Source organism: Heterocephalus glaber, unplaced genomic scaffold (assembly GCF_053883595.1).
Source record: "Heterocephalus glaber isolate CG9 unplaced genomic scaffold, H.glaber_assembly_v1.0 deba00001550, whole genome shotgun sequence".
Taxonomy (NCBI): Eukaryota; Metazoa; Chordata; class Mammalia; order Rodentia; family Bathyergidae; genus Heterocephalus; species Heterocephalus glaber.
Genome location: NW_028258343.1, coordinates 3,155,454 through 3,166,404, shown reverse-complemented (window position 1 = coordinate 3,166,404; position 10,951 = coordinate 3,155,454).

Here is a 10,951-nt window from a genome sequence, read left to right as displayed (position 1 = left end):
GTTTAAGCACATAGATTTACATGTTGAGGTGTGACTATAAAGAAATAGCATTGATTTTTTTGTATGACTTATGCATCATTCACATACCTGCCAAGGAAAGTATGTAATGATGGGTTGTATCCCAGGCTCAGATGGTCTGTGGTCTACAAGAGCAGGGCCTTCTGCCCTGTGTGTTTCTGCTCCCAACTGTACCCCAGTTTCTACCCAGTAACTCTTCCTTGAGTCAATGATTTGATTATGTACAGTTCTACCAGGAAAAGCTTCAAAGGAGAAATTGATAACGTCATTGAATTTCTTCTCTCTCTCTCTCTCTCTCTCTCTCTCTCTCTGTCTCTCTCCTTAGAAGCTGCTATCTCTAACATGCAAATTTTGTAATGATAATACCATCCCTTCTTTCCACAACACTGTCCTTGGAGCATTTTCTAAGGGCAGTTGATGAGTATTCTAGCAGAGCTAATGCCCTGTTGTAGTCAGAGCCTTTGGGCTTGAGCAGCCACCCAATGGCTGAATAACCACAGACAAGTTATTCAGCTTGCCTGGCTTCCATTATCACCTGTAAAATGGGAATAATAAGTATGGAAGGCAATACCAAACCAACGATTGCTAAGCTCTTTCTTTGTTCCAGAAGCTCTTCTTTAAAGAATCTTCTTTAATCATCTCAACAAGGCTAAGGCTAAGGGTCAGGTGCTATTGTCCACTTTTACAGATGAGGAAATTGAGGCCCAGAAGTTAAATAACTTACTTAAGGGCACCCAGCTAATGCATGGTAAACAGGAGTAGACTCTAGTGTGATTCTATAGAACTTGTTCTAGAACCTCCTGACCTGCGCATGTAAATAATTAGTAGAAGCCAATAGACAGGGTAGCAGTGCCCTGCATAATGGACAGCAGAGAAACTGAGGCACCACACAAGTGCAGCCATGAGTACTTAGAGAAATAAGACTGACCATGATGGTTAGGTGAAGAAGATCACATTGAAAGGCTCTAATATTAGCACTAAACCATACTGTCTCTTCCAGAAGACAGAGTGTGTCTTCTTCTCTGGTAAATAGTTGCTGAATCATGTTTTAAGCACTGTCTACAAGCCTTACCTGTCAAGGATACTTGGTATCTAATTAGGAGGGAGAGGAGGAGAGAGCAGTTAACCTTTTTCAAGAGAAATGGCTTACAACTTCTTACAGAAAAAAATATGTCTTTCAGCCTGATGTAGTTAGATCAAAGCATAAAATAATCTACTTGATGCAGTCATACTGTTTGGCTCTTCTTTGGCCATTAAGATGCAGGTATTTATGACTTTTACTTCCTGAAATTGCCTAATCACCCTCTGGTGCTTTTTGTACTTTGGCTCATTTTAACCTAATTTCCCACAATAGCAAGCTCACTCAGGGGTGGGATTTTTTTTTTTCCTTTTTTCTTATAAGCCTACTAAGGTATTTTCCTATTGAGAAATATGCCTGCAGTGTGTAGCAACCACTTTTGATGGATTACTTTTCCTTCACTAAAAAGCAACTGCTAACCATGCTCCTCCCTGTAAGCTAATCCAGGTGATTTCAAACTGCAAAGATTTAGGGGTTCAAACTGTTCTGTTCATTGAGCTGCTCGTGTTCGTTAGGGTCCTGTCCTGTCACTATAATTTCTGTCAGCCCCGCAAGTCCCTCAGAAGTGCCATTCAGAACCACTTACTTGCCAGGCAGTGTGGATACAAAGACCTTGTAAGACCTGGTGCCCTGATGCCGAGCAGCTCAGAGCCTTCTGGTTCCTTCCCTGCTCCCATTTGGAAGGACAGGCTGGGCTAAGGTATCTGCGGGCTTCTGGGAAGGGCTGGGCAGGGTGTCCTCAATGCTGTTTCCTTAGTTAATCATGACTTTGAGCAATTTGCACAGCCCCATAGACTCCCCTGGTAATGGTGCAATTGGCTGTTTAGTCCCATGGTCTTGTCATCCACAAGACCTAGCTGATAATTGTACTGCCCTTCATGGGACAGTTAGAATACATCAGACTCAAAACAAAGGGCAACATGACATCTGTGACTCTGTGGACAACAGCAGCTGCTGAATGCCCCGCCTGTATGTAAGTTCGCCAGAGAACCTCACCTGGTATTCATCAGATACTAATCTATACATAGGCTTTTTCTGTAGAATAACAAAAAGGGCATACCTTTTACTCTCAGACATCAAATTAAAACTGCAACATCCTTAGATGATGACCTTGATATTAGCTTTGAGGCCATTAGGAAAATGTCACATACCATTCTGGTATACCTAAGAGACTTGTATTCAAGGGACCTCTTAGAACCAATGTAGCAGGCACATTTTATAAATCTCCACTAACAAAAATTAGTGGAGGTTGAATCTCATTTATCTGTTTTGTTTCTTCTGAAAGAATCCAATGGTAGACACAGCAACTCCTCCTCTTGGTGCTGTAACATAGATGAAGCTGAGCTAGGAACCTCCCTTGAAAGGCCCAGTGTGGTGGTCTATCCTGGGTGCTAGAACAAAATGCCACAAATTGCATGGCTCACAAACAACTGAGATTAATTCATCATTCTGGAAGCTGAGAAGTCCAAGATCAAGGCACCAGTAGATTAAAAAGGCAAAAGATTTACATGATCTGAAGAGAAAGCAGTTTACCCAGTAGATTAAATATCTAGTGCCAACCTGCTTCCCAGTTTGGGGATGGCTGTCTTCTCCCTGTCTCCTCACATGGCAGTAGGAAGGAGGATTTCTTTGGGTTTTTTTTTTTAATAAAGGGCACTAACCCCCATCATGATCCTTTGCCCTCATGGCCCCATCACCCAAAGCCCCACCTTCAAATATCCTTGATTACACTCTGCGCTATGATCTAACATATAAATTGAAGGGGAGCGAAAACATTCAGCGGGAAGATATAACAAAAGAAAAATGAGCACTGTGGGGAGACAAACTAGATGATTTGGCATACAAAATATAGGTAACCAGTCATTACTTTGAAGTTTATTAAGAGTGCCAATTCCTCACAGTTTTGTCGAGGCAGAAGTCATTTTTAATCCCTACAACTCAAGGGGACCTAGTCCAGAACCCTATTGAGAAAAGCCCAAAGGGATCCCAGAATTTCTACTCTTTCTCCTAGTCCATTTCCTCCTGAAAGGCAATCTTCATGAAATGATGCACATGTAGAGGAACAAGGCATCTAAAGACACTATGGGCAGGACAGACCGAACGTGTAAGGCATAAATCAGCAGATTAAGTCCTGGCTGGTGAGCATGGTACCTTCAGTGGAACCACAAAGGAAAGACCATGAAGCACCCTTGTGCCAAACCAAAGTTGTGATGGTGCAGCACTGTTCAGACTCACAACTGTGTGCAACAATTCAATGATTTTTAAATTTGGAATATGGCATCTGTGGACCATCAGAAAATCAGAGCTGTGTGTCCAAGCCATAAATCTATGGGAACAGAAAATGCATGTCTTATCCATAAATTGTCACCCAACTCCTGATAATGATATGGGTGTGACTTATTTTCACCTAGATATTGATTAGATTATCTTATCAGTACTAACAGGTTAGAAAAGTGACTTAATTGGAATTGGAGTGTTTGTTTAGGAGTGTTTCTATTTTCTAAATGTGAAACAGTGCCTAAAGATTTTGCAAAGGTTTATTTTTCTTAAACCAAAAGAGAAAATTAGTTATCAAATTGTTTTTCTTTTTTAAATGTGCTATTTGGCTTCTTCAGTGCTTTGCATCCTCAAAACAGATAAAAGGCCAAGGGCTCCCTGCTAAGACCTCGTGTGTTCATTTAGTTTGCACTGCACAGCCTCTCTCTTCCCAGGACACTTTCAAAAGACTCCAACACAGTATTCTAGGGGTTCCCACTTTTGCTGCCACCTCATTGTCTAGGGCATGTGTCCAAGAGGAAGTAGAGTTCCTGCTTCCATGCTCTAGGGTCAGATGTGGAAGAAAAAGTTCTGGCAGGAGAAGGAAAGGGCCTCTTATTATAAGATGGAGTGGGGTTCAAAAAATTCCTGAGCAGATCAATACAAAATATTTTACATATTGATATCTTAGAATAATATGTGTTTTCCCATCAGTCTTGCCTCTCTGCTATTTAAAGTGTAATTCATTCTCAGGGTTAGCAAATGAATAAAGGAATTGAGTACAGTATGTGCTCTGAAGCCAATTCCCTACTTCTTAGCTGCATAAACTTATGCAACATCTGTGTGCCTCAGTTTTCTCATATGTATAATGAAGCGAGATGTAACAATAGTACCTTCCTCAGGGCTGCTGTACAGATGGAGTGAGTTGGTTGTGTAAAGCACCCAGAACCATGCTGGCTGCCTGGTAAGAATTTAATAAATGCTGACATCTGTGTTTATTAGATGCTACCCAGTTGGCCTCACATTAACTAAATAAATATTTTCACAGTATATATTGCTCTCTAAGTCTGGTGTAAATTGAGTTTTGTGTGCAAACTATTTCCACTATTAAAACACAGCCTCTTAGACTGTCACTTTTGTACCTAAAAACATCTCAGGTTCTGCTGAAATCAGAGCTGGTCCAGGGAGCAGACCATGTGAGCATTGTTATAACTCTTCTTTGCATAAAAGTCAGACCTCACTGTAGAATCATCTACTTCTATCAATAGAAGACAAATCATTAAAATTCCATAATTAGCAAAAATTATAACTGAGACAGACAGTTTACTACTATTCCACAGCAATTGATCAATATCCTTTCTGAAAATAAAATTTCTGAGAGCAGAGAAACAATATATACTGTAGCAGAATCAAGAAAGATGTCTACCATGGCTTAATTTGCTTGCATTAGAAAATGGTTTGGAAACCAGCAAACCATGTCATAAAAGGAATATATTTTGGGTCTTGATGTCCTGGGGGAGATTTAGAGTTAAGATATGACCTATGTTGCTCATGATAGGGCTGCCCCTTGGTAATACTTTGATTTATTGACAAGTAGATGATCCCAAACTGGTATCTTTTCTGCCTGCATAATTTTTTAAAAAGCCAATCCAAATGAAAAATCTGTAGGGCCAAAGGTGGTAGTGTTCTTCCTGTATAAGTAGTATATAAAACAATAACATCATCCGTTTTATAATTTATTTCTATGAAATGTGTTTGCTATTGTGAAACCATCTCAGTGTGTTTCAGTGAGCTTAACTAAGCAATTATTATGTTTAAATCCAAGAAGTTGTTGCTGGAATCCTCATTTGCTATTAAAAGGATGCTAAGTTCCTGGTATTCTCATTACTTTTGTTTTTTGGGGGTGTGTGTGTGTGTGTGTGTGTGTGTGTGTGTGTGTACCAGTGTCTCACTTTGTTGACCAGGCTAGCCTCAAATTTTTGATCCTCCTGCCTCAGTCTCCCAAGTAAATGGTTACAAGTGCCTGCCAGCATGTCCTACTTTGTTTGAGTTTTTAATTTTCTTCATAAAGATAAAATAAACTATTAAAAAGATTTTTTTTTATATTCTTAAAGCAGGAATCATTTAGTATTGGGAATGGCAGGCACTATCCCCCCCAACCCCTGTTAATTTGCTTTTCTAGGATTGGTCTCCTTTTCTTTCATTTTTAGATTCAATCATTCTCTATTGCTGCATAACACATTATTTCAAATACAGCTGCTTAAAACAACAAATCTTATTTCACACAGTTTCTGAGAGTCAGGAGTCCAACAATGGCTCAGCCAAATGGTTGTGGCTCACAGGCTGGGGCTGCCTCATCTAAAGGCTGACCTGGGGCCAGAGGATCCCCCATGGGCTCACTAATGTGTGTCTTGGCAGATGGCTTCGTTCAGTGCTTCACCAACTATTGGAAGCCTCAGTTACTTCCCTCATGGGCTTTGCCATATGGCTTCTCAAAATGGCAGCAGCCTTTGACCAGAGCAGATGATACATGGAAGAAAAGACAAGCTAGAGGCCACAGCGCCTTTTATAACCTATTCCCAGAAGTGTTACATCATTACTTTGGTCATAGTCTATTGGTTACACAGACCAGCCAATCTTTACCAGCTATGATTGCCAGGAACAAAGGATTCTTGGAGCTTGTCTCAGAAGCCACCTCCCTCCCACAGCTGTGCTGATAGATATGATTTACCCACAATCTAGACTGACAAGGAAGGTGTGTATGGACAGTTTCCAGGATTTATACTGCAATACATTTTCTTTTAAAAGCATAGAATGCCACAATTTAAAAAAAACTACTCTTCTTATTGTCACACTGCTCATTATGTTTCTTTAACCTATTATTACTAGAGTATGGTAACATTTTGATAATTGTCATAACATTTATGAAGGACTATTTAAACAATTACAGAACATTAACAAAATGCATATCAGTCAATGAACGTTAATGATTGATAGCACCTTCCAGAATACAGTCGATTTTTTTTTCTCGGAACTGGGGATTGAACTCAGGACCTTGCACTTGCCAGGCAGGTGTGGTGCCACTGAGTTGCATCTCCAGCCCATGAATAGTCCATTTCATGGGAGCAAAATTGCTCCATTTCCTCATGACAGCAACTAAATTAAATTAAGTTAAAATGAGCAATCCATTTCTTTTCATCCAAGTTATTTCTTAAAATTTTGGGGGGCACATTTTAGACAACATTAGAATTCTGTCAGTTGTTTAATATATTAAAAGACAAATAGAAACCACTGTTATAGAAGATAACAATTGTGTAGACACTGAGAAAATATGCCTGGACTATTATTATCTAAGATTACTTGTGATTTATTTCTCCAAATTCATGTTGCCACTAACCAGAATATTGCATTCTGTTTCCTTATCAGTTAGGGCAAGAAAGCCGTGTTTTGGCAGTGTTTTGCATCAGTGTTATCATAATGCACTGTCTATTTTAATTTTAATTCTTGCAAGATGCTAACCACTCTTCACATGTTAGGGCCATATGAAAATGTGGAGCCGCACAGCATTTTAGATCTGGAAAAATCCTTGGAAGTTTTATATGTTAAAAATGGTCCTCATTTTTGCAGGGTTGAGAAATATTATACAAAATGGTGCTGTCTCACCATGTTTCTTGTTTCATCTTTAAAAATTGATCAAAATTTAGGACCAAGGAATAGCCCTGGGCAGTGTTAAATTATTGGTAACTATCCACTATACATAATCTCCAGAAAAATATCAATAACAATCGATGCACAATAGTTCCAAGAGTTGGAAAAATCAAAATCAATCAGACATTGGGGCAAGCTTTGTCCTTTTGAGAGTCTCCTGATCGCTGCCACACACATGGTCACACTCACACTGTGTGGCACCAGTCAGTCCACAGTGCTTCTCTTTGAGTATTTGACTTTCTTCTTAAAAATAAAACTGAGCTATTTTTTAGAATGATCAAGGTGAAACGTAGGAGTTGTTATAACATATGCATGCACAAATACAAATACGTCTCAGCCACCTGGATGCTAAAGAGCTTATTTTGCTTAGAATTGGGGTCATATTACAAAGTTTAATTCTAAACCAAATAACTGTTTCTTTCTTTTTATTTGGCTTGTGGTAATACAATACATCATTCAGAGCTAATCTTAGCCAAAGATTACCCTAAGCATTAAGCTAATTCCTTTCTCTGACATTAGTCTTACACAAGAATTATAGGACCAGCTTTCAAAGACCGAGCTAAACTTATATTTCCTTCATTTGATTTGCGATATCAAAATTTGGTATTTTCTAATGAGTTTACTGACTAAAATATCCATATTTATGATTGGATAAGTTCTTCATGAATCTGATTGTTACTCAGCAGTTTGTAATGCTTCCAATATTTTAAGTTAATATTTTGGTTTCTAATATGTTAGCACTAAACATTTCATTTATTTTAAGTCAAGGATCATCCTTGGGTTGGAGTTGTGGCTCAGTGGTAAAGCTATTACCTAATATGTTCGAGGCCCTGGGCTCTATCCCTAGGACTGCTAAATAAGTACCTGTATATATGAAGGCTTTCCTGTATTTTAGAAGAAAATCCTCTCCATTTTTAATTTTTTGGACTTTCTCAATTTTTTCAGAGGATTTCTACAAATGAATCCTTTGGGCTGGTTTTTCTTAAAGCACAGAGGTGAACCTATTAGAGTTTAAGTAAATAAATTCTCTCCTCTCACTGGTTTCTTTTCTGCCTAGTGCCCTATTATATATTTTAATAAAACCAACCCTAACTCCAACCTCCAAAACTATGGCTTTTCAAGAGCATCTCTCCTAAATTTTCTTTTTTAATATTCCATAATTGTACATTTTCAATATACCAAAACATGTATAAGTTTTGTTTAAATAGAACCAGTTATAAGAGTACACAAAAAACTTTACGGAGGTTCTCAAAACCTCAATTTGAATAACACCCACATGGGATCCACAATACTTAAGGCATTTTCCTGTTTTGTTTTTTGAAACAGGTCTCCAGCCTGTGAGATGGGTGGGCAATCATTATTCCCACTTTACAGAAAGGAAGGTCACACCTTGGCAGAGCAGGGCCAACACTGTGTGGAACATGGCCCATAGCTCCTCCATTTGCAGAGTACACACGGAGCCATGGGATGATGGACAACAGGGAGGGGCTGTATGCAGGGTAGATCCTCCTGCACAGACTCTTCAATTTTATATCTATCTCTAGAAAAGACATTGTTGAGTTATCTGCTGGTGCATAACAAACTACCTCATACCCTTAGTGATGTCAAACAATTGCTTCACCATTTCTCACAATTCTAGGGGTTAACTGAGGCTCAGCTGGACAGTTCTTCTGTTGGCCTTATTTAGGGTCTCTCATGAAGCCTTAGTCTATGGTAGATGGGGCTCAAATGACCACAGTAACTTCATTCTGACCCCTTACGTGGAAGGGTGGGTTCAGGTGGAACACAGAGACAACTGAGTCTCTCTTTCTTATGACCTCTTGACATGATCTCTCCACCAGATTACCTGCTGTTTTAGATGCACCAAAAGCTTAAGCTTCTGGGCCGCCTTATGGCTTAGTCCCAGACTTACTTCTTCTGCATGACTTTGGTTGAAGTGAATCACAGGGTCAGCTCAGGTTCAGTTTAGGGGAAATACACAGGACATGAGTACTAGAAGACATGGTTCACTGGAGCCATTTTTGGTTCTTATTTTTTTTCCCCTTCCTCTGCCCTCCCTTCACCCCCTCCACCCTTCCCTATTTGCAAAGAATTGGTTTCTATTTTTTTTCTTTTCTCATATTTTATCTTTTCCCTTCTTTCCTTTCCCCTACCTTTCCTACTTCCCCTACTCCTTTAGACCTTTTCTTCCTATTTCACAATATCAATTATACATTTTTTAAATTACCTTATCAAGATTTAGACTACTTTACCACAGATTTTACAGAATTTAAAAGGATATAGAAAGCATATTATGAAAATCTTTTTTGAAATGTATTTGACAACTTCTAAGTAGTACCTTGGAAGATGAATTAATGAAACTGACTCTGGAGGAAATATAAAATTTGAATAGCACCTATTAAACAAAGTATATTCCTAGCTTGAAAACCTACCTATATGACAACAGCAGGCTCATAAACATTTTAACTGATGAATTCTATCAAACATTTAAAGCAGAAAATAAAGGAACACTTCTCTCCTCGTTTCAGGAAATCAGCATTGTGCTAATACTAAGACTGGATAAAGATAATAGAAGAAAAAAGTACGAACATAGATAAAAGTTTGTTTAACAAAACAAACTATTAGAAGTCAGATCTGACAGGATGTAGAAAGTGGTTTTATTATAGGGATGGCAGTGTTGGTTCAGCATTGGAAGATCCACCCCTATAAGTAACATTTTTAACAGAGGAAAGGAAAAAGCCATATGATTCTGTCACTAGTTGCAGAAAAAGTATTGGACTAAATTCTACAGCTGTTCATGGTAAAAGCTATCAGGAGACTAGAAGTAGAACAGAAACTTCTCAACAGATTAAAGACAGGTACTCCATACTTCCAGCAAAAATGCTTTATATGAATGGAAAAGATCCAATGCTTTCTCCCTAAGGTGGGGAACAAGGGCAGATAGGCCTCCTCTTCATCTGTCCATTAAACTTTGGAATATAGGCCCAAACCAAAATAGTCTGGCAATAAAAAGAAACAATTAGCATATGATTGGCAAGGTAAAAGTAAAATCTTTATATGTAGATGAAATGATCATCTACAGAGAATATACTAAGAAATCTTTAGGAGCCCCTAGAACTTGTATTTGAATTTAGCAGGATTAGAAAACACAAGGTATATATAAAAATTCAGGTCTATGTGAAGCTATAAGTGAAGAATTGGAAACTAAAAGTTATGTAGGAGTACAAAGGACTTAGAAAAGTAAAAAGAAAAAAAAACAGTGTTGGAAGACATTTATTACCTAATTTTATAACTTCCTCTAAAGTTTCAGTAATCAAGGCAGTGTTGGCATAAGGAAAGACATATAGATCAATGGAATAAAACAGAGAATCTAGAAATAAAACCACACATATATGGTCCACTGAGTTTTGAAAGATTATTTAACATTAACATTTTATAGAATATAAACTCAATTCAAGAGCAGAGGAAAACATAGTGTTTTCAGCAAATAGCTCTAGAACACCTGGTATCCATATGTAAAAAATTAACCTCAACCCTTTATTTCCATACATAAAAATAACTTGAAAGGATTGATGAACCTAAATATGAAAGACTAAAACTATAAAACTTTAAGAAGAAATTATAAGGGAAAATGTTCATGAATTTAGGGTAGGCAAGAATTTCCTAGGATACACAAAACATGATGTATAAAAGAAAGAAACTGATAAATGAGATTGCATAAAAATTTAGAACTTTAAATGACATCATTAAGAAAATGAAAAGTAGTCTTTAAACAGACCATATTTATAATACATATAACCTAAGACCAGAATATAAATAGAACTCTTACAGCTCATTAATAGACAACCCAATTAAAAAGTAGACATAAGAAGATGATAGATAGCCAGTACA